This window comes from Ascaphus truei, chromosome 5 (genome assembly GCF_040206685.1).
Source record: "Ascaphus truei isolate aAscTru1 chromosome 5, aAscTru1.hap1, whole genome shotgun sequence".
Taxonomy (NCBI): Eukaryota; Metazoa; Chordata; class Amphibia; order Anura; family Ascaphidae; genus Ascaphus; species Ascaphus truei.
Window position 1 is genome coordinate 230,699,356 of NC_134487.1, and position 24,979 is coordinate 230,724,334.

A 24,979-nucleotide genomic window follows, 5' to 3' on the forward strand; every position below is an offset into this window, starting at 1 on the left:
TGAGCTGGCGATTTCTAAGTCTGTGGTTCCGAGAGGGGGTAACCAGGCTAACTAATAAAGGTCAAGCCACTTGGCTGCCAGAATGCCCTGCTTCAGCACAGACCAGAAAGGCATTGTGATAAGCGTATCCCCGGTATAGTCAGGGATTAATGGGAGACGTCCCCGCCCCCCCAGTATACGGCCAGAACCATGGACCCGGTACTTGTGGTTCGGACTGTCTCCAACCAGCCATAATGTTGTGAGAGTGAAATTATGTCTAAGTCCAGCTTTGGTACATTAGAAGCAACTCTGAAACTTAACCTAAGCGTTTTTCGAAGCTGCTTTTTGGCTAACTTCTTATAGGAAGGTCTAGGAGCTCTGAAAATGAACGTGCGCGTCTTTCACTCTTCCAGAGGGACTTAGAAGAATTTTGTGATATTTTTTATTAAAATGGTGTATAAGGGTATATATATAAATATATTTTATGCACTGTATATGAGCTGGCGATTTCTAAGTCTGTGGTTCCGAGAGGGGGTAACCAGGCTCACTAATAAAGGTCAAGCCACTTGGCTGCCAGAATGCCCTGCTTCAGCACAGACCAGAAAGGCATTGTGATAAGCGTATCCCCGGTATAGTTAGGGGTTAATGGGAGTCGTCCCCGTCCCCCCAGTATACGGCCAGAACCATGGACCCGGTACTTGTGGTTCGGACTGTCTCCAACCAGCCATAATGTTGTGAGAGTGAAATTATGTCTAAGTCCAGCTTTGGTACATTAGAAGCAACTCTGAAACTTAACCTAAGCGTTTTTCGAAGCTACTTTTTGGCTAACTTCTTATAGGAAGGTCTAGGAGCTCTGAAAATGAACGTGCGCGTCTTTCACTCTTCCCGAGGGACTTAGAAGAATTTTGTGATATTTTTTATTAAAATGGTGTATAAGGGTATATATATAAATATATTTTATGCACTGTATATGAGCTGGCGATTTCTAAGTCTGTGGTTCCGAGAGGGGGTAACCAGGCTAACTAATAAAGGTCAAGCCACTTGGCTGCCAGAATGCCCTGCTTCAGCACAGACCAGAAAGGCATTGTGATAAGCGTATCCCCGGTATAGTCAGGGGTTAATGGGAGTCGTCCCCGCCCCCCCATTATACGGCCAGAACCATGGACCCGGTACTTGTGGTTCGGACTGTCTCCAACCAGCCATAATGTTGTGAGAGTGAAATTATGTCTAAGTCCAGCTTTGGTACATTAGAAGCAACTCTGAAACTTAACCTAAGCGTTTTTCGAAGCTACTTTTTGGCTAACTTCTTATAGGAAGGTTTAGGAGCTCTGAAAATGAACGTGCGCGTCTTTCACTCTTCCCGAGGGACTTAGAAGAATTTTGTGATATTTTTTATTAAAATGGTGTATAAGGGTATATATATAAATATATTTTATGCACTGTATATGAGCTGGCGATTTCTAAGTCTGTGGTTCCGAGAGGGGGTAACCAGGCTAACTAATAAAGGTCAAGCCACTTGGCTGCCAGAATGCCCTGCTTCAGCACAGACCAGAAAGGCATTGTGATAAGCGTATCCCCGGTATAGTCAGGGGTTAATGGGAGTCGTCCCCGCCCCCCCAGTATACGGCCAGAACCATGGACCCGGTACTTGTGGTTCGGACTGTCTCCAACCAGCCATAATGTTGTGAGAGTGAAATTATGTCTAAGTCCAGCTTTGGTACATTAGAAGCAACTCTGAAACTTAACCTAAGCGTTTTTCGAAGCTGCTTTTTGGCTAACTTCTTATAGGAAGGTCTAGGAGCTCTGAAAATGAACGTGCGCGTCTTTCACTCTTCCAGAGGGACTTAGAAGAATTTTGTGATATTTTTTATTAAAATGGTGTATAAGGGTATATATATAAATATATTTTATGCACTGTATATGAGCTGGCGATTTCTAAGTCTGTGGTTCCGAGAGGGGGTAACCAGGCTCACTAATAAAGGTCAAGCCACTTGGCTGCCAGAATGCCCTGCTTCAGCACAGACCAGAAAGTCATTGTGATAAGCGTATCCCCGGTATAGTTAGGGGTTAATGGGAGTCGTCCCCTTCCCCCCAGTATACGGCCAGAACCATGGACCCGGTACTTGTGGTTCGGACTGTCTCCAACCAGCCATAATGTTGTGAGAGTGAAATTATGCCTAAGTCCAGCTTTGGTACATTAGAAGCAACTCTGAAACTTAACCTAAGCGTTTTTCGAAGCTACTTTTTGGCTAACTTCTTATAGGAAGGTCTAGGAGCTCTGAAAATGAACGTGCGCGTCTTTCACTCTTCCCGAGGGACTTAGAAGAATTTTGTGATATTTTTTATTAAAATGGTGTATAAGGGTATATATATAAATATATTTTATGCACTGTATATGAGCTGGCGATTTCTAAGTCTGTGGTTCCGAGAGGGGGTAACCAGGCTCACTAATAAAGGTCAAGCCACTTGGCTGCCAGAATGCCCTGCTTCAGCACAGACCAGAAAGGCATTGTGATAAGCGTATCCCCGGTATAGTCAGGGGTTAATGGGAGTCGTCCCCGTCCCCCCAGTTTACGGCCAGAACCATGGACCCGGTACTTGTGGTTCGGACTGTCTCCAACCAGCCATAATGTTGTGAGAGTGAAATTATGTCTAAGTCCAGCTTTGGTACATTAGAAGCAACTCTGAAACTTAACCTAAGCGTTATTCGAAGCTGCTTTTTGGCTAACTTCTTATAGGAAGGTCTAAGAGCTCTGAAAATGAACGTGCGCGTCTTTCACTCTTCCCGAGGGACTTAAAATAATTTTGTGATATTTTTTATTAAAATGGTGTATAAGGGTATATATATAAATATATTTTATGCACTGTATATGAGCTGGCGATTTCTAAGTCTGTGGTTCCGAGAGGGGGTAACCATGCTCACTAATAAAGGTCAAGCCACTTGGCTGCCAGAATGCCCTGCTTCAGCACAGACCAGAAAGGCATTGTGATAAGCGTATCCCCGGTATAGTCAGGGGTTAATGGGAGTCGTCCCCGTCCCCCCAGTATACGGCCAGAACCATGGACCCGGTACTTGTGGTTCGGACTGTCTCCAACCAGCCATAATGTTGTGAGAGTGAAATTATGTCTAAGTCCAGCTTTGGTACATTAGAAGCAACTCTGAAACTTAACCTAAGCGTTTTTCGAAGCTACTTTTTGGCTAACTTCTTATAGGAAGGTCTAGGAGCTCTGAAAATGAACGTGCGCGTCTTTCACTCTTCCCGAGGGACTTAGAAGAATTTTGTGATATTTTTTATTAAAATGGTGTATAAGGGTATATATATAAATATATTTTATGCACTGTATATGAGCTGGCGATTTCTAAGTCTGTGGTTCCGAGAGGGGGTAACCAGGCTAACTAATAAAGGTCAAGCCACTTGGCTGCCAGAATGCCCTGCTTCAGCACAGACCAGAAAGGCATTGTGATAAGCGTATCCCCGGTATAGTCAGGGGTTAATGGGAGTCGTCCCCGCCCCCCCATTATACGGCCAGAACCATGGACCCGGTACTTGTGGTTCGGACTGTCTCCAACCAGCCATAATGTTGTGAGAGTGAAATTATGTCTAAGTCCAGCTTTGGTACATTAGAAGCAACTCTGAAACTTAACCTAAGCGTTTTTCGAAGCTACTTTTTGGCTAACTTCTTATAGGAAGGTTTAGGAGCTCTGAAAATGAACGTGCGCGTCTTTCACTCTTCCCGAGGGACTTAGAAGAATTTTGTGATATTTTTTATTAAAATGGTGTATAAGGGTATATATATAAATATATTTTATGCACTGTATATGAGCTGGCGATTTCTAAGTCTGTGGTTCCGAGAGGGGGTAACCAGGCTAACTAATAAAGGTCAAGCCACTTGGCTGCCAGAATGCCCTGCTTCAGCACAGACCAGAAAGGCATTGTGATAAGCGTATCCCCGGTATAGTCAGGGGTTAATGGGAGTCGTCCCCGCCCCCCCAGTATACGGCCAGAACCATGGACCCGGTACTTGTGGTTCGGACTGTCTCCAACCAGCCATAATGTTGTGAGAGTGAAATTATGTCTAAGTCCAGCTTTGGTACATTAGAAGCAACTCTGAAACTTAACCTAAGCGTTTTTCGAAGCTGCTTTTTGGCTAACTTCTTATAGGAAGGTCTAGGAGCTCTGAAAATGAACGTGCGCGTCTTTCACTCTTCCAGAGGGACTTAGAAGAATTTTGTGATATTTTTTATTAAAATGGTGTATAAGGGTATATATATAAATATATTTTATGCACTGTATATGAGCTGGCGATTTCTAAGTCTGTGGTTCCGAGAGGGGGTAACCAGGCTCACTAATAAAGGTCAAGCCACTTGGCTGCCAGAATGCCCTGCTTCAGCACAGACCAGAAAGTCATTGTGATAAGCGTATCCCCGGTATAGTTAGGGGTTAATGGGAGTCGTCCCCTTCCCCCCAGTATACGGCCAGAACCATGGACCCGGTACTTGTGGTTCGGACTGTCTCCAACCAGCCATAATGTTGTGAGAGTGAAATTATGTCTAAGTCCAGCTTTGGTACATTAGAAGCAACTCTGAAACTTAACCTAAGCGTTATTCGAAGCTGCTTTTTGGCTAACTTCTTATAGGAAGGTCTAAGAGCTCTGAAAATGAACGTGCGCGTCTTTCACTCTTCCCGAGGGACTTAGAAGAATTTTGTGATATTTTTTATTAAAATGGTGTATAAGGGTATATATATAAATATATTTTATGCACTGTATATGAGCTGGCGATTTCTAAGTCTGTGGTTCCGAGAGGGGGTAACCATGCTCACTAATAAAGGTCAAGCCACTTGGCTGCCAGAATGCCCTGCTTCAGCACAGACCAGAAAGGCATTGTGATAAGCGTATCCCCGGTATAGTCAGGGGTTAATGGGAGTCGTCCCCGTCCCCCCAGTATACGGCCAGAACCATGGACCCGGTACTTGTGGTTCGGACTGTCTCCAACCAGCCATAATGTTGTGAGAGTGAAATTATGTCTAAGTCCAGCTTTGGTACATTAGAAGCAACTCTGAAACTTAACCTAAGCGTTTTTCGAAGCTACTTTTTGGCTAACTTCTTATAGGAAGGTCTAGGAGCTCTGAAAATGAACGTGCGCGTCTTTCCCTCTTCCCGAGGGACTTAGAAGAATTTTGTGATATTTTTTATTAAAATGGTGTATAAGGGTATATATATAAATATATTTTATGCACTGTATATGAGCTGGCGATTTCTAAGTCTGTGGTTCCGAGAGGGGGTAACCAGGCTCACTAATAAAGGTCAAGCCACTTGGCTGCCAGAATGCCCTGCTTCAGCACAGACCAGAAAGGCATTGTGATAAGCGTATCCCCGGTATAGTCAGGGGTTAATGGGAGTCGTCCCCGTCCCCCCAGTATACGGCCAGAACCATGGACCCGGTACTTGTGGTTCGGACTGTCTCCAACCAGCCATAATGTTGTGAGAGTGAAATTATGTCTAAGTCCAGCTTTGGTACATTAGAAGCAACTCTGAAACTTAACCTAAGCGTTTTTCGAAGCTGCTTTTTGGCTAACTTCTTATAGGAAGGTCTAGGAGCTCTGAAAATGAACATGCGCGTCTTTCACTCTTCCAGAGGGACTTAGAAGAATTTTGTGATATTTTTTATTAAAATGGTGTATAAGGGTATATATATAAATATATTTTATGCACTGTATATGAGCTGGCGATTTCTAAGTCTGTGGTTCCGAGAGGGGGTAACCAGGCTCACTAATAAAGGTCAAGCCACTTGGCTGCCAGAATGCCCTGCTTCAGCACAGACCAGAAAGGCATTGTGATAAGCGTATCCCCGGTATAGTTAGGGGTTAATGGGAGTCGTCCCCGTCCCCCCAGTATACGGCCAGAACCATGGACCCGGTACTTGTGGTTCGGACTGTCTCCAACCAGCCATAATGTTGTGAGAGTGAAATTATGTCTAAGTCCAGCTTTGGTACATTAGAAGCAACTCTGAAACTTAACCTAAGCGTTTTTCGAAGCTACTTTTTGGCTAACTTCTTATAGGAAGGTCTAGGAGCTCTGAAAATGAACGTGCGCGTCTTTCACTCTTCCCGAGGGACTTAGAAGAATTTTGTGATATTTTTTATTAAAATGGTGTATAAGGGTATATATATAAATATATTTTATGCACTGTATATGAGCTGGCGATTTCTAAGTCTGTGGTTCCGAGAGGGGGTAACCAGGCTAACTAATAAAGGTCAAGCCACTTGGCTGCCAGAATGCCCTGCTTCAGCACAGACCAGAAAGGCATTGTGATAAGCGTATCCCCGGTATAGTCAGGGGTTAATGGGAGTCGTCCCCGCCCCCCCATTATACGGCCAGAACCATGGACCCGGTACTTGTGGTTCGGACTGTCTCCAACCAGCCATAATGTTGTGAGAGTGAAATTATGTCTAAGTCCAGCTTTGGTACATTAGAAGCAACTCTGAAACTTAACCTAAGCGTTTTTCGAAGCTACTTTTTGGCTAACTTCTTATAGGAAGGTTTAGGAGCTCTGAAAATGAACGTGCGCGTCTTTCACTCTTCCCGAGGGACTTAGAAGAATTTTGTGATATTTTTTATTAAAATGGTGTATAAGGGTATATATATAAATATATTTTATGCACTGTATATGAGCTGGCGATTTCTAAGTCTGTGGTTCCGAGAGGGGGTAACCAGGCTAACTAATAAAGGTCAAGCCACTTGGCTGCCAGAATGCCCTGCTTCAGCACAGACCAGAAAGGCATTGTGATAAGCGTATCCCCGGTATAGTCAGGGGTTAATGGGAGTCGTCCCCGCCCCCCCAGTATACGGCCAGAACCATGGACCCGGTACTTGTGGTTCGGACTGTCTCCAACCAGCCATAATGTTGTGAGAGTGAAATTATGTCTAAGTCCAGCTTTGGTACATTAGAAGCAACTCTGAAACTTAACCTAAGCGTTTTTCGAAGCTGCTTTTTGGCTAACTTCTTATAGGAAGGTCTAGGAGCTCTGAAAATGAACGTGCGCGTCTTTCACTCTTCCAGAGGGACTTAGAAGAATTTTGTGATATTTTTTATTAAAATGGTGTATAAGGGTATATATATAAATATATTTTATGCACTGTATATGAGCTGGCGATTTCTAAGTCTGTGGTTCCGAGAGGGGGTAACCAGGCTCACTAATAAAGGTCAAGCCACTTGGCTGCCAGAATGCCCTGCTTCAGCACAGACCAGAAAGTCATTGTGATAAGCGTATCCCCGGTATAGTTAGGGGTTAATGGGAGTCGTCCCCTTCCCCCCAGTATACGGCCAGAACCATGGACCCGGTACTTGTGGTTCGGACTGTCTCCAACCAGCCATAATGTTGTGAGAGTGAAATTATGCCTAAGTCCAGCTTTGGTACATTAGAAGCAACTCTGAAACTTAACCTAAGCGTTTTTCGAAGCTACTTTTTGGCTAACTTCTTATAGGAAGGTCTAGGAGCTCTGAAAATGAACGTGCGCGTCTTTCACTCTTCCCGAGGGACTTAGAAGAATTTTGTGATATTTTTTATTAAAATGGTGTATAAGGGTATATATATAAATATATTTTATGCACTGTATATGAGCTGGCGATTTCTAAGTCTGTGGTTCCGAGAGGGGGTAACCAGGCTCACTAATAAAGGTCAAGCCACTTGGCTGCCAGAATGCCCTGCTTCAGCACAGACCAGAAAGGCATTGTGATAAGCGTATCCCCGGTATAGTCAGGGGTTAATGGGAGTCGTCCCCGTCCCCCCAGTTTACGGCCAGAACCATGGACCCGGTACTTGTGGTTCGGACTGTCTCCAACCAGCCATAATGTTGTGAGAGTGAAATTATGTCTAAGTCCAGCTTTGGTACATTAGAAGCAACTCTGAAACTTAACCTAAGCGTTATTCGAAGCTGCTTTTTGGCTAACTTCTTATAGGAAGGTCTAAGAGCTCTGAAAATGAACGTGCGCGTCTTTCACTCTTCCCGAGGGACTTAGAAGAATTTTGTGATATTTTTTATTAAAATGGTGTATAAGGGTATATATATAAATATATTTTATGCACTGTATATGAGCTGGCGATTTCTAAGTCTGTGGTTCCGAGAGGGGGTAACCATGCTCACTAATAAAGGTCAAGCCACTTGGCTGCCAGAATGCCCTGCTTCAGCACAGACCAGAAAGGCATTGTGATAAGCGTATCCCCGGTATAGTCAGGGGTTAATGGGAGTCGTCCCCGTCCCCCCAGTATACGGCCAGAACCATGGACCCGGTACTTGTGGTTCGGACTGTCTCCAACCAGCCATAATGTTGTGAGAGTGAAATTATGTCTAAGTCCAGCTTTGGTACATTAGAAGCAACTCTGAAACTTAACCTAAGCGTTTTTCGAAGCTACTTTTTGGCTAACTTCTTATAGGAAGGTCTAGGAGCTCTGAAAATGAACGTGCGCGTCTTTCACTCTTCCCGAGGGACTTAGAAGAATTTTGTGATATTTTTTATTAAAATGGTGTATAAGGGTATATATATAAATATATTTTATGCACTGTATATGAGCTGGCGATTTCTAAGTCTGTGGTTCCGAGAGGGGGTAACCAGGCTAACTAATAAAGGTCAAGCCACTTGGCTGCCAGAATGCCCTGCTTCAGCACAGACCAGAAAGGCATTGTGATAAGCGTATCCCCGGTATAGTCAGGGGTTAATGGGAGTCGTCCCCGCCCCCCCATTATACGGCCAGAACCATGGACCCGGTACTTGTGGTTCGGACTGTCTCCAACCAGCCATAATGTTGTGAGAGTGAAATTATGTCTAAGTCCAGCTTTGGTACATTAGAAGCAACTCTGAAACTTAACCTAAGCGTTTTTCGAAGCTACTTTTTGGCTAACTTCTTATAGGAAGGTTTAGGAGCTCTGAAAATGAACGTGCGCGTCTTTCACTCTTCCCGAGGGACTTAGAAGAATTTTGTGATATTTTTTATTAAAATGGTGTATAAGGGTATATATATAAATATATTTTATGCACTGTATATGAGCTGGCGATTTCTAAGTCTGTGGTTCCGAGAGGGGGTAACCAGGCTAACTAATAAAGGTCAAGCCACTTGGCTGCCAGAATGCCCTGCTTCAGCACAGACCAGAAAGGCATTGTGATAAGCGTATCCCCGGTATAGTCAGGGGTTAATGGGAGTCGTCCCCGCCCCCCCAGTATACGGCCAGAACCATGGACCCGGTACTTGTGGTTCGGACTGTCTCCAACCAGCCATAATGTTGTGAGAGTGAAATTATGTCTAAGTCCAGCTTTGGTACATTAGAAGCAACTCTGAAACTTAACCTAAGCGTTTTTCGAAGCTGCTTTTTGGCTAACTTCTTATAGGAAGGTCTAGGAGCTCTGAAAATGAACGTGCGCGTCTTTCACTCTTCCAGAGGGACTTAGAAGAATTTTGTGATATTTTTTATTAAAATGGTGTATAAGGGTATATATATAAATATATTTTATGCACTGTATATGAGCTGGCGATTTCTAAGTCTGTGGTTCCGAGAGGGGGTAACCAGGCTCACTAATAAAGGTCAAGCCACTTGGCTGCCAGAATGCCCTGCTTCAGCACAGACCAGAAAGTCATTGTGATAAGCGTATCCCCGGTATAGTTAGGGGTTAATGGGAGTCGTCCCCTTCCCCCCAGTATACGGCCAGAACCATGGACCCGGTACTTGTGGTTCGGACTGTCTCCAACCAGCCATAATGTTGTGAGAGTGAAATTATGTCTAAGTCCAGCTTTGGTACATTAGAAGCAACTCTGAAACTTAACCTAAGCGTTATTCGAAGCTGCTTTTTGGCTAACTTCTTATAGGAAGGTCTAAGAGCTCTGAAAATGAACGTGCGCGTCTTTCACTCTTCCCGAGGGACTTAGAAGAATTTTGTGATATTTTTTATTAAAATGGTGTATAAGGGTATATATATAAATATATTTTATGCACTGTATATGAGCTGGCGATTTCTAAGTCTGTGGTTCCGAGAGGGGGTAACCATGCTCACTAATAAAGGTCAAGCCACTTGGCTGCCAGAATGCCCTGCTTCAGCACAGACCAGAAAGGCATTGTGATAAGCGTATCCCCGGTATAGTCAGGGGTTAATGGGAGTCGTCCCCGTCCCCCCAGTATACGGCCAGAACCATGGACCCGGTACTTGTGGTTCGGACTGTCTCCAACCAGCCATAATGTTGTGAGAGTGAAATTATGTCTAAGTCCAGCTTTGGTACATTAGAAGCAACTCTGAAACTTAACCTAAGCGTTTTTCGAAGCTACTTTTTGGCTAACTTCTTATAGGAAGGTCTAGGAGCTCTGAAAATGAACGTGCGCGTCTTTCCCTCTTCCCGAGGGACTTAGAAGAATTTTGTGATATTTTTTATTAAAATGGTGTATAAGGGTATATATATAAATATATTTTATGCACTGTATATGAGCTGGCGATTTCTAAGTCTGTGGTTCCGAGAGGGGGTAACCAGGCTCACTAATAAAGGTCAAGCCACTTGGCTGCCAGAATGCCCTGCTTCAGCACAGACCAGAAAGGCATTGTGATAAGCGTATCCCCGGTATAGTCAGGGGTTAATGGGAGTCGTCCCCGTCCCCCCAGTATACGGCCAGAACCATGGACCCGGTACTTGTGGTTCGGACTGTCTCCAACCAGCCATAATGTTGTGAGAGTGAAATTATGTCTAAGTCCAGCTTTGGTACATTAGAAGCAACTCTGAAACTTAACCTAAGCGTTTTTCGAAGCTGCTTTTTGGCTAACTTCTTATAGGAAGGTCTAGGAGCTCTGAAAATGAACATGCGCGTCTTTCACTCTTCCAGAGGGACTTAGAAGAATTTTGTGATATTTTTTATTAAAATGGTGTATAAGGGTATATATATAAATATATTTTATGCACTGTATATGAGCTGGCGATTTCTAAGTCTGTGGTTCCGAGAGGGGGTAACCAGGCTCACTAATAAAGGTCAAGCCACTTGGCTGCCAGAATGCCCTGCTTCAGCACAGACCAGAAAGGCATTGTGATAAGCGTATCCCCGGTATAGTCAGGGGTTAATGGGAGTCGTCCCCATCCCCCCAGTATACGGCCAGAACCATGGACCCGGTACTTGTGGTTCGGACTGTCTCCAACCAGCCATAATGTTGTGAGAGTGAAATTATGTCTAAGTCCAGCTTTGGTACATTAGAAGCAACTCTGAAACTTAACCTAAGCGTTATTCGAAGCTGCTTTTTGGCTAACTTCTTATAGGAAGGTCTAAGAGCTCTGAAAATGAACGTGCGCGTCTTTCACTCTTCCCGAGGGACTTAGAAGAATTTTGTGATATTTTTTATTAAAATGGTGTATAAGGGTATATATATAAATATATTTTATGCACTGTATATGAGCTGGCGATTTCTAAGTCTGTGGTTCCGAGAGGGGGTAACCATGCTCACTAATAAAGGTCAAGCCACTTGGCTGCCAGAATGCCCTGCTTCAGCACAGACCAGAAAGGCATTGTGATAAGCGTATCCCCGGTATAGTCAGGGGTTAATGGGAGTCGTCCCCGTCCCCCCAGTATACGGCCAGAACCATGGACCCGGTACTTGTGGTTCGGACTGTCTCCAACCAGCCATAATGTTGTGAGAGTGAAATTATGTCTAAGTCCAGCTTTGGTACATTAGAAGCAACTCTGAAATTTAACCTAAGCGTTTTTCGAAGCTACTTTTTGGTTAACTTCTTATAGGAAGGTCTAGGAGCTCTGAAAATGAACGTGCGCGTCTTTCCCTCTTCCCGAGGGACTTAGAAGAATTTTGTGATATTTTTTATTAAAATGGTGTATAAGGGTATATATATAAATATATTTTATGCACTGTATATGAGCTGGCGATTTCTAAGTCTGTGGTTCCGAGAGGGGGTAACCAGGCTCACTAATAAAGGTCAAGCCACTTGGCTGCCAGAATGCCCTGCTTCAGCACAGACCAGAAAGGCATTGTGATAAGCGTATCCCCGGTATAGTCAGGGGTTAATGGGAGTCGTCCCCGTCCCCCCAGTATACGGCCAGAACCATGGACCCGGTACTTGTGGTTCGGACTGTCTCCAACCAGCCATAATGTTGTGAGAGTGAAATTATGTCTAAGTCCAGCTTTGGTACATTAGAAGCAACTCTGAAACTTAACCTAAGCGTTTTTCGAAGCTGCTTTTTGGCTAACTTCTTATAGGAAGGTCTAGGAGCTCTGAAAATGAACATGCGCGTCTTTCACTCTTCCAGAGGGACTTAGAAGAATTTTGTGATATTTTTTATTAAAATGGTGTATAAGGGTATATATATAAATATATTTTATGCACTGTATATGAGCTGGCGATTTCTAAGTCTGTGGTTCCGAGAGGGGGTAACCAGGCTCACTAATAAAGGTCAAGCCACTTGGCTGCCAGAATGCCCTGCTTCAGCACAGACCAGAAAGGCATTGTGATAAGCGTATCCCCGGTATAGTCAGGGGTTAATGGGAGTCGTCCCCATCCCCCCAGTATACGGCCAGAACCATGGACCCGGTACTTGTGGTTCGGACTGTCTCCAACCAGCCATAATGTTGTGAGAGTGAAATTATGTCTAAGTCCAGCTTTGGTACATTAGAAGCAACTCTGAAACTTAACCTAAGCGTTTTTCGAAGCTACTTTTTGGCTAACTTCTTATAGGAAGGTTTAGGAGTTCTGAAAATGAACGTGCGCGTCTTTCACTCTTCCCGAGGGACTTAGAAGAATTTTGTGATATTTTTTATTAAAATGGTGTATAAGGGTATATATATAAATATATTTTATGCACTGTATATGAGCTGGCGATTTCTAAGTCTGTGGTTCCGAGAGGGGGTAACCAGGCTAACTAATAAAGGTCAAGCCACTTGGCTGCCAGAATGCCCTGCTTCAGCACAGACCAGAAAGGCATTGTGATAAGCGTATCCCCGGTATAGTCAGGGGTTAATGGGAGTCGTCCCCGCCCCCCCAGTATACGGCCAGAACCATGGACCCGGTACTTGTGGTTCGGACTGTCTCCAACCAGCCATAATGTTGTGAGAGTGAAATTATGTCTAAGTCCAGCTTTGGTACATTAGAAGCAACTCTGAAACTTAACCTAAGCGTTTTTCGAAGCTGCTTTTTGGCTAACTTCTTATAGGAAGGTCTAGGAGCTCTGAAAATGAACGTGCGCGTCTTTCACTCTTCCAGAGGGACTTAGAAGAATTTTGTGATATTTTTTATTAAAATGGTGTATAAGGGTATATATATAAATATATTTTATGCACTGTATATGAGCTGGCGATTTCTAAGTCTGTGGTTCCGAGAGGGGGTAACCAGGCTCACTAATAAAGGTCAAGCCACTTGGCTGCCAGAATGCCCTGCTTCAGCACAGACCAGAAAGTCATTGTGATAAGCGTATCCCCGGTATAGTTAGGGGTTAATGGGAGTCGTCCCCGTCCCCCCAGTATACGGCCAGAACCATGGACCCGGTACTTGTGGTTCGGACTGTCTCCAACCAGCCATAATGTTGTGAGAGTGAAATTATGTCTAAGTCCAGCTTTGGTACATTAGAAGCAACTCTGAAACTTAACCTAAGCGTTTTTCGAAGCTACTTTTTGGCTAACTTCTTATAGGAAGGTCTAGGAGCTCTGAAAATGAACGTGCGCGTCTTTCACTCTTCCCGAGGGACTTAGAAGAATTTTGTGATATTTTTTATTAAAATGGTGTATAAGGGTATATATATAAATATATTTTATGCACTGTATATGAGCTGGCGATTTCTAAGTCTGTGGTTCCGAGAGGGGGTAACCAGGCTCACTAATAAAGGTCAAGCCACTTGGCTGCCAGAATGCCCTGCTTCAGCACAGACCAGAAAGGCATTGTGATAAGCGTATCCCCGGTATAGTCAGGGGTTAATGGGAGTCGTCCCCGTCCCCCCAGTATACGGCCAGAACCATGGACCCGGTACTTGTGGTTCGGACTGTCTCCAACCAGCCATAATGTTGTGAGAGTGAAATTATGTCTAAGTCCAGCTTTGGTACATTAGAAGCAACTCTGAAACTTAACCTAAGCGTTTTTCGAAGCTGCTTTTTGGCTAACTTCTTATAGGAAGGTCTATGAGCTCTGAAAATGAACATGCGCGTCTTTCACTCTTCCAGAGGGACTTAGAAGAATTTTGTGATATTTTTTATTAAAATGGTGTATAAGGGTATATATATAAATATATTTTATGCACTGTATATGAGCTGGCGATTTCTAAGTCTGTGGTTCCGAGAGGGGGTAACCAGGCTCACTAATAAAGGTCAAGCCACTTGGCTGCCAGAATGCCCTGCTTCAGCACAGACCAGAAAGGCATTGTGATAAGCGTATCCCCGGTATAGTCAGGGGTTAATGGGAGTCGTCCCCATCCCCCCAGTATACGGCCAGAACCATGGACCCGGTACTTGTGGTTCGGACTGTCTCCAACCAGCCATAATGTTGTGAGAGTGAAATTATGTCTAAGTCCAGCTTTGGTACATTAGAAGCAACTCTGAAACTTAACCTAAGCGTTTTTCGAAGCTACTTTTTGGCTAACTTCTTATAGGAAGGTTTAGGAGCTCTGAAAATGAACGTGCGCGTCTTTCACTCTTCCCGAGGGACTTAGAAGAATTTTGTGATATTTTTTATTAAAATGGTGTATAAGGGTATATATATAAATATATTTTATGCACTGTATATGAGCTGGCGATTTCTAAGTCTGTGGTTCCGAGAGGGGGTAACCAGGCTAACTAATAAAGGTCAAGCCACTTGGCTTCCAGAATGCCCTGCTTCAGCACAGACCAGAAAGGCATTGTGATAAGCGTATCCCCGGTATAGTCAGGGGTTAATGGGAGTCGTCCCCGCCCCCCCAGTATACGGCCAGAACCATGGACCCGGTACTTGTGGTTCGGACTGTCTCCAACCAGCCATAATGTTGTGAGAGTGAAATTATGTCTAAGTCCAGCTTTGGTACATTAGAAGCAACTCTGAAACTTAACCTAAGCGTTTTTCGAAGCTACTTTTTGGCTAACTTCTTATAGGAAGGTCTAGGAGCTCTGAAAATGAACGTGCGCGTCTTTCACTCTTCCCGAGGAACTTAGAAGAATTTTGTGATATTTTTTATTAAAATGGTGTATAAGGGTATATATATAAATATATTTTATGCACTGTATATGAGCTGGCGATTTCTAAGTCTGTGGTTCCGAGAGGGGGTAACCAGGCTAACTAATAAAGGTCAAGCCACTTGGCTGCCAGAATGCCCTGCTTCAGCACAGACCAGAAAGGCATTGTGATAAGCGTATCCCCGGTATAGTCAGGGGTTAATGGGAGTCGTCCCCGCCCCCCCAGTATACGGCCAGAACCATGGACCCGGTACTTGTGGTTCGGACTGTCTCCAACCAGCCATAATGTTGTGAGAGTGAAATTATGTCTAAGTCCAGCTTTGGTACATTAGAAGCAACTCTGAAACTTAACCTAAGCGTTTTTCGAAGCTGCTTTTTGGCTAACTTCTTATAGGAAGGTCTAGGAGCTCTGAAAATGAACGTGCGCGTCTTTCACTCTTCCAGAGGGACTTAGAAGAATTTTGTGATATTTTTTATTAAAATGGTGTATAAGGGTATATATATAAATATATTTTATGCACTGTATATGAGCTGGCGATTTCTAAGTCTGTGGTTCCGAGAGGGGGTAACCAGGCTCACTAATAAAGGTCAAGCCACTTGGCTGCCAGAATGCCCTGCTTCAGCACAGACCAGAAAGTCATTGTGATAAGCGTATCCCCGGTATAGTTAGGGGTTAATGGGAGTCGTCCCCGTCCCCCCAGTATACGGCCAGAACCATGGACCCGGTACTTGTGGTTCGGACTGTCTCCAACCAGCCATAATGTTGTGAGAGTGAAATTATGTCTAAGTCCAGCTTTGGTACATTAGAAGCAACTCTGAAACTTAACCTAAGCGTTTTTCGAAGCTACTTTTTGGCTAACTTCTTATAGGAAGGTCTAGGAGCTCTGAAAATGAACGTGCGCGTCTTTCACTCTTCCCGAGGGACTTAGAAGAATTTTGTGATATTTTTTATTAAAATGGTGTATAAGGGTATATATATAAATATATTTTATGCACTGTATATGAGCTGGCGATTTCTAAGTCTGTGGTTCCGAGAGGGGGTAACCAGGCTCACTAATAAAGGTCAAGCCACTTGGCTGCCAGAATGCCCTGCTTCAGCACAGACCAGAAAGGCATTGTGATAAGCGTATCCCCGGTATAGTCAGGGGTTAATGGGAGTCGTCCCCGTCCCCCCAGTATACGGCCAGAACCATGGACCCGGTACTTGTGGTTCGGACTGTCTCCAACCAGCCATAATGTTGTGAGAGTGAAATTATGTCTAAGTCCAGCTTTGGTACATTAGAAGCAACTCTGAAACTTAACCTAAGCGTTTTTCGAAGCTGCTTTTTGGCTAACTTCTTATAGGAAGGTCTATGAGCTCTGAAAATGAACATGTGCGTCTTTCACTCTTCCAGAGGGACTTAGAAGAATTTTGTGATATTTTTTATTAAAATGGTGTATAAGGGTATATATATAAATATATTTTATGCACTGTATATGAGCTGGCGATTTCTAAGTCTGTGGTTCCGAGAGGGGGTAACCAGGCTCACTAATAAAGGTCAAGCCACTTGGCTGCCAGAATGCCCTGCTTCAGCACAGACCAGAAAGGCATTGTGATAAGCGTATCCCCGGTATAGTCAGGGGTTAATGGGAGTCGTCCCCATCCCCCCAGTATACGGCCAGAACCATGGACCCGGTACTTGTGGTTCGGACTGTCTCCAACCAGCCATAATGTTGTGAGAGTGAAATTATGTCTAAGTCCAGCTTTGGTACATTAGAAGCAACTCTGAAACTTAACCTAAGCGTTTTTCGAAGCTACTTTTTGGCTAACTTCTTATAGGAAGGTTTAGGAGCTCTGAAAATGAACGTGCGCGTCTTTCACTCTTCCCGAGGGACTTAGAAGAATTTTGTGATATTTTTTATTAAAATGGTGTATAAGGGTATATATATAAATATATTTTATGCACTGTATATGAGCTGGCGATTTCTAAGTCTGTGGTTCCGAGAGGGGGTAACCAGGCTAACTAATAAAGGTCAAGCCACTTGGCTTCCAGAATGCCCTGCTTCAGCACAGACCAGAAAGGCATTGTGATAAGCGTATCCCCGGTATAGTCAGGGGTTAATGGGAGTCGTCCCCGCCCCCCCAGTATACGGCCAGAACCATGGACCCGGTACTTGTGGTTCGGACTGTCTCCAACCAGCCATAATGTTGTGAGAGTGAAATTATGTCTAAGTCCAGCTTTGGTACATTAGAAGCAACTCTGAAACTTAACCTAAGCGTTTTTCGAAGCTACTTTTTGGCTAACTTCTTATAGGAAGGTCTAGGAGCTCTGAAAATGAACGTGCGCGTCTTTCACTCTTCCCGAGGAACTTAGAAGAATTTTGTGATATTTTTTATTAAAATGGTGTATAAGGGTATATATATAAATATATTTTATGCACTGTATATGAGCTGGCGATTTCTAAGTCTGTGGTTCCGAGAGGGGGTAACCAGGCTAACTAATAAAGGTCAAGCCACTTGGCTTCCAGAATGCCCTGCTTCAGCACAGACCAGAAAGGCATTGTGATAAGCGTATCCCCGGTATAGTCAGGGGTTAATGGGAGTCGTCCCCGCCCCCCCAGTATACGGCCAGAACCATGGACCCGGTACTTGTGGTTCGGACTGTCTCCAACCAGCCATAATGTTGTGAGAGTGAAATTATGTCTAAGTCCAGCTTTGGTACATTAGAAGCAACTCTGAAACTTAACCTAAGCGTTTTTCGAAGCTACTTTTTGGCTAACTTCTTATAGGAAGGTCTAGGAGCTCTGAAAATGAACGTGCGCGTCTTTCACTCTTCCCGAGGAACTTAGAAGAATTTTGTGATATTTTTTATTAAAATGGTGTATAAGGGTATATATATAAATATATTTTATGCACTGTATATGAGCTGGCGATTTCTAAGTCTGTGGTTCCGAGAGGGGGTAACCAGGCTAACTAATAAAGGTCAAGCCACTTGGCTGCCAGAATACCCTGCTTCAGCACAGACCAGAAAGGCATTGTGATAAGCGTATCCCCGGTATAGTCAGGGGTTAATGGGAGTCGTCCCCATCCCCCAGTATACGGCCAGAACCATGGACCCGGTACTTGTGGTTCGGACTGTCTCCAACCAGCCATAATGTTGTGAGAGTGAAATTATGTCTAAGTCCAGCTTTGGTACATTAGAAGCAACTCTGAAACTTAACCTAAGCGTTTTTCGAAGCTACTTTTTGGCTAACTTCTTATAGGAAGGTTTAGGAGCTCTGAAAATGAACGTGCGCGTCTTTCACTCTTCCCGAGGGACTTAGAAGAATTTTGTGATATTTTTTATTAAAATGGTGTATAAGGGTATATATATAAATATATTTTATGCACTGTATATGAGCTGGCGATTTCTAAGTCTGTGGTTCCGAGAGGGGGTAACCAGGCTAACTAATAAAGGTCAAGCCACTTGGCTGCCAGAATACCCTGCTTCAGCACAGACCAGAAAGGCATTGTGATAAGCGTATCCCCGGTATAGTCAGGGGTTAATGGGAGTCGTCCCCATCCCCCCAGTATACGGCCAGAACCATGGACCCGGTACTTGTGGTTCGGACTGTCTCCAACCAGCCATAATGTTGTGAGAGTGAAATTATGTCTAAGTCCAGCTTTGGTACATTAGAAGCAACTCTGAAACTTAACCTAAGCGTTTTTCGAAGCTACTTTTTGGCTAACTTCTTATAGGAAGGTTTAGGAGCTCTGAAAATGAACGTGCGCGTCTTTCACTCTTCCCGAGGGACTTAGAAGAATTTTGTGATATTTTTTATTAAAATGGTGTATAAGGGTATATATATAAATATATTTTATGCACTGTATATGAGCTGGCGATTTCTAAGTCTGTGGTTCCGAGAGGGGGTAACCAGGCTAACTAATAAAGGTCAAGCCACTTGGCTTCCAGAATGCCCTGCTTCAGCACAGACCAGAAAGGCATTGTGATAAGCGTATCCCCGGTATAGTCAGGGGTTAATGGGAGTCGTCCCCGCCCCCCCAGTATACGGCCAGAACCATGGACCCGGTACTTGTGGTTCGGACTGTCTCCAACCAGCCATAATGTTGTGAGAGTGAAATTATGTCTAAGTCCAGCTTTGGTACATTAGAAGCAACTCTGAAACTTAACCTAAGCGTTTTTCGAAGCTACTTTTTGGCTAACTTCTTATAGGAAGGTCTAGGAGCTCTGAAAATGAACGTGCGCGTCTTTCACTCTTCCCGAGGAACTTAGAAGAATTTTGTGATATTTTTTATTAAAATGGTGTATAAGGGTATATATATAAATATATTTTATGCACTGTATATGAGCTGGCGATTTCTAAGTCTGTGGTTCCGAGAGGGGGTAACCAGGCTAACTAATAAAGGTCAAGCCACTTGGCTGCCAGAATACCCTGCTTCAGCACAGACCAGAAAGGCATTGTGATAAGCGTATCCCCGGTATAGTCAGGGGTTAATGGGAGTCGTCCCCGCCCCCCCATTATACGGCCAGAACCATGGACCCGGTACTTGTGGTTCGGACTGTCTCCAACCAGCCATAATGTTGTGAGAGTGAAATTATGTCTAAGTCCAGCTTTGGTACATTAGAAGCAACTCTGAAACTTAACCTAAGCGTTTTTCGAAGCTACTTTTTGGCTAACTTCTTATAGGAAGGTCTAAGAGCTCTGAAAATGAACGTGCGCGTCTTTCACTCTTCCAGAGGGACTTAGAAGAATTTTGTGATATTTTTTATTAAAATGGTGTATAAGGTTATATATATAAATATATTTTATGCACTGTATATGAGCTGGCGATTTCTAAGTCTGTGGTTCCGATAGGGGGTAACCAGGCTCACTAATAAAGGTCAAGCCACTTGGCTGCCAGAATGCCCTGCTTCAGCACAGACCAGAAAGGCATTGTGATAAGCGTATCCCCGGTATAGTCAGGGGTTAATTGGAGTCGTCCCCGTCCCCCCAGTATACGGCCAGAACCATGGACCCGGTACTTGTGGTTCAGACTGTCTCCAACCAGCCATAATGTTGTGAGAGTGAAATTATGTCTAAGTCCAGCTTTGGTACATTAGAAGCAACTCTGAAACTTAACCTAAGCGTTTTTCGAAGCTACTTTTTGGCTAACTTCTTATAGGAAGGTCTAGGAGCTTTCAAAATGAACGTGCGCGTCTTTCACTCTTCCCGAGGGACTTAGAAGAATTTTGTGATATTTTTTATTAAAATGGTGTATAAGGGTATATATATAAATATATTTTATGCACTGTATATGAGCTGGCTATTTCTAAGTCTGTGGTTCCGAGAGGGGGTAACCAGGCTCACTAATAAAGGTCAAGCCACTTGGCTGCCAGAATGCCCTGCTTCAGCACAGACCAGAAAGGCATTGTGATAAGCGTATCCCCGGTATAGTCAGGGGTTAATGGGAGTCGTCCCCGTCCCCCCAGTATACGGCCAGAACCATGGACCCGGTACTTGTGGTTCGGACTGTCTCCAACCAGCCATAATGTTGTGAGAGTGAAATTATGTCTAAGTCCAGCTTTGGTACATTAGAAGCAACTCTGAAACTTAACCTAAGCGTTTTTCGAAGCTACTTTTTGGCTAACTTCTTATAGGAAGGTCTAGGAGCTCTGAAAATGAACGTGCGCGTCTTTCACTCTTCCCGAGGGACTTAGAAGAATTTTGTGATATTTTTTATTAAAATGGTGTATAAGGGTATATATATAAATATATTTTATGCACTGTATATGAGCTGGCGATTTCTAAGTCTGTGGTTCCGAGAGGGGGTAACCAGGCTCACTAATAAAGGTCAAGCCACTTGGCTGCCAGAATGCCCTGCTTCAGCACAGACCAGAAAGGCATTGTGATAAGCGTATCCCCGGTATAGTCAGGGGTTAATGGGAGTCGTCCCCGTCCCCCCAGTATACGGCCAGAACCATGGACCCGGTACTTGTGGTTCGGACTGTCTCCAACCAGCCATAATGTTGTGAGAGTGAAATTATGTCTAAGTCCAGCTTTGGTACATTAGAAGCAACTCTGAAACTTAACCTAAGCGTTTTTCGAAGCTGCTTTTTGGCTAACTTCTTATAGGAAGGTCTAGGAGCTCTGAAAATGAACATGCGCGTCTTTCACTCTTCCAGAGGGACTTAGAAGAATTTTGTGATATTTTTTATTAAAATGGTGTATAAGGGTATATATAAATATATTTTATGCACTGTATATGAGCTGGCGATTTCTAAGTCTGTGGTTCCGAGAGGGGGTAACCAGGCTCACTAATAAAGGTCAAGCCACTTGGCTGCCAGAATACCCTGCTTCAGCACAGACCAGAAAGGCATTGTGATAAGCGTATCCCCGGTATAGTCAGGGGTTAATGGGAGTCGTCCCCGCCCCCCCATTATACGGCCAGAACCATGGACCCGGTACTTGTGGTTCGGACTGTCTCCAACCAGCCATAATGTTGTGAGAGTGAAATTATGTCTAAGTCCAGCTTTGGTACATTAGAAGCAACTCTGAAACTTAACCTAAGCGTTTTTCGAAGCTACTTTTTGGCTAACTTCTTATAGGAAGGTCTAGGAGCTTTCAAAATGAACGTGCGCGTCTTTCACTCTTCCCGAGGGACTTAGAAGAATTTTGTGATATTTTTTATTAAAATGGTGTATAAGGGTATATATATAAATATATTTTATGCACTGTATATGAGCTGGCTATTTCTAAGTCTGTGGTTCCGAGAGGGGGTAACCAGGCTCACTAATAAAGGTCAAGCCACTTGGCTGCCAGAATGCCCTGCTTCAGCACAGACCAGAAAGGCATTGTGATAAGCGTATCCCCGGTATAGTCAGGGGTTAATGGGAGTCGTCCCCGTCCCCCCAGTATACGGCCAGAACCATGGACCCGGTACTTGTGGTTCGGACTGTCTCCAACCAGCCATAATGTTGTGAGAGTGAAATTATGTCTAAGTCCAGCTTTGGTACATTAGAAGCAACTCTGAAACTTAACCTAAGCGTTTTTCGAAGCTACTTTTTGGCTAACTTCTTATAGGAAGGTCTAGGAGCTCTGAAAATGAACGTGCGCGTCTTTCACTCTTCCCGAGGGACTTAGAAGAATTTTGTGATATTTTTTATTAAAATGGTGTATAAGGGTATATATATAAATATATTTTATGCACTGTATATGAGCTGGCGATTTCTAAGTCTGTGGTTCCGAGAGGGGGTAACCAGGCTCACTAATAAAGGTCAAGCCACTTGGCTGCCAGAATGCCCTGCTTCAGCACAGACCAGAAAGGCATTGTGATAAGCGTATCCCCGGTATAGTCAGGGGTTAATGGGAGTCGTCCCCGTCCCCCCAGTATACGGCCAGAACCATGGACCCGGTACTTGTGGTTCGGACTGTCTCCAACCAGCCATAATGTTGTGAGAGTGAAATTATGTCTAAGTCCAGCTTTGGTACATTAGAAGCAACTCTGAAACTTAACCTAAGCGTTTTTCGAAGCTGCTTTTTGGCTAACTTCTTATAGGAAGGTCTAGGAGCTCTGAAAATGAACATGCGCGTCTTTCACTCTTCCAGAGGGACTTAGAAGAATTTTGTGATATTTTTTATTAAAATGGTGTATAAGGGTATATATATAAATATATTTTATGCACTGTATATGAGCTGGCGATTTCTAAGTCTGTGGTTCCGAGAGGGGGTAACCAGGCTCACTAATAAAGGTCAAGCCACTTGGCTGCCAGAATACCCTGCTTCAGCACAGACCAGAAAGGCATTGTGATAAGCGTATCCCCGGTATAGTCAGGGGTTAATGGGAGTCGTCCCCGCCCCCCCATTATACGGCCAGAACCATGGACCCGGTACTTGTGGTTCGGACTGTCTCCAACCAGCCATAATGTTGTGAGAGTGAAATTATGTCTAAGTCCAGCTTTGGTACATTAGAAGCAACTCTGAAACTTAACCTAAGCGTTTTTCGAAGCTACTTTTTGGCTAACTTCTTATAGGAAGGTCTAAGAGCTCTGAAAATGAACGTGCGCGTCTTTCACTCTTCCAGAGGGACTTAGAAGAATTTTGTGATATTTTTTATTAAAATGGTGTATAAGGTTATATATATAAATATATTTTATGCACTGTATATGAGCTGGCGATTTCTAAGTCTGTGGTTCCGATAGGGGGTAACCAGGCTCACTAATAAAGGTCAAGCCACTTGGCTGCCAGAATGCCCTGCTTCAGCACAGACCAGAAAGGCATTGTGATAAGCGTATCCCCGGTATAGTCAGGGGTTAATTGGAGTCGTCCCCGTCCCCCCAGTATACGGCCAGAACCATGGACCCGGTACTTGTGTTTCAGACTGTCTCCAACCAGCCATAATGTTGTGAGAGTGAAATTATGTCTAAGTCCAGCTTTGGTACATTAGAAGCAACTCTGAAACTTAACCTAAGCGTTTTTCGAAGCTACTTTTTGGCTAACTTCTTATAGGAAGGTCTAGGAGCTTTCAAAATGAACGTGCGCGTCTTTCACTCTTCCCGAGGGACTTAGAAGAATTTTGTGATATTTTTTATTAAAATGGTGTATAAGGGTATATATATAAATATATTTTATGCACTGTATATGAGCTGGCTATTTCTAAGTCTGTGGTTCCGAGAGGGGGTAACCAGGCTCACTAATAAAGGTCAAGCCACTTGGCTGCCAGAATGCCCTGCTTCAGCACAGACCAGAAAGGCATTGTGATAAGCGTATCCCCGGTATAGTCAGGGGTTAATGGGAGTCGTCCCCGTCCCCCCAGTATACGGCCAGAACCATGGACCCGGTACTTGTGGTTCGGACTGTCTCCAACCAGCCATAATGTTGTGAGAGTGAAATTATGTCTAAGTCCAGCTTTGGTACATTAGAAGCAACTCTGAAACTTAACCTAAGCGTTTTTCGAAGCTACTTTTTGGCTAACTTCTTATAGGAAGGTCTAGGAGCTCTGAAAATGAACGTGCGCGTCTTTCACTCTTCCCGAGGGACTTAGAAGAATTTTGTGATATTTTTTATTAAAATGGTGTATAAGGGTATATATATAAATATATTTTATGCACTGTATATGAGCTGGCGATTTCTAAGTCTGTGGTTCCGAGAGGGGGTAACCAGGCTCACTAATAAAGGTCAAGCCACTTGGCTGCCAGAATGCCCTGCTTCAGCACAGACCAGAAAGGCATTGTGATAAGCGTATCCCCGGTATAGTCAGGGGTTAATGGGAGTCGTCCCCGTCCCCCCAGTATACGGCCAGAACCATGGACCCGGTACTTGTGGTTCGGACTGTCTCCAACCAGCCATAATGTTGTGAGAGTGAAATTATGTCTAAGTCCAGCTTTGGTACATTAGAAGCAACTCTGAAACTTAACCTAAGCGTTTTTCGAAGCTGCTTTTTGGCTAACTTCTTATAGGAAGGTCTAGGAGCTCTGAAAATGAACATGCGCGTCTTTCACTCTTCCAGAGGGACTTAGAAGAATTTTATGATATTTTTTATTAAAATGGTGTATAAGGGTATATATATAAATATATTTTATGCACTGTATATGAGCTGGCGATTTCTAAGTCTGTGGTTCCGAGAGGGGGTAACCAGGCTCACTAATAAAGGTCAAGCCACTTGGCTGCCAGAATGCCCTGCTTCAGCACAGACCAGAAAGGCATTGTGATAAGCGTATCCCCGGTATAGTTAGGGGTTAATGGGAGTCGTCCCCGTCCCCCCAGTATACGGCCAGAACCATGGACCCGGTACTTGTGGTTCGGACTGTCTCCAACCAGCCATAATGTTGTGAGAGTGAAATTATGTCTAAGTCCAGCTTTGGTACATTAGAA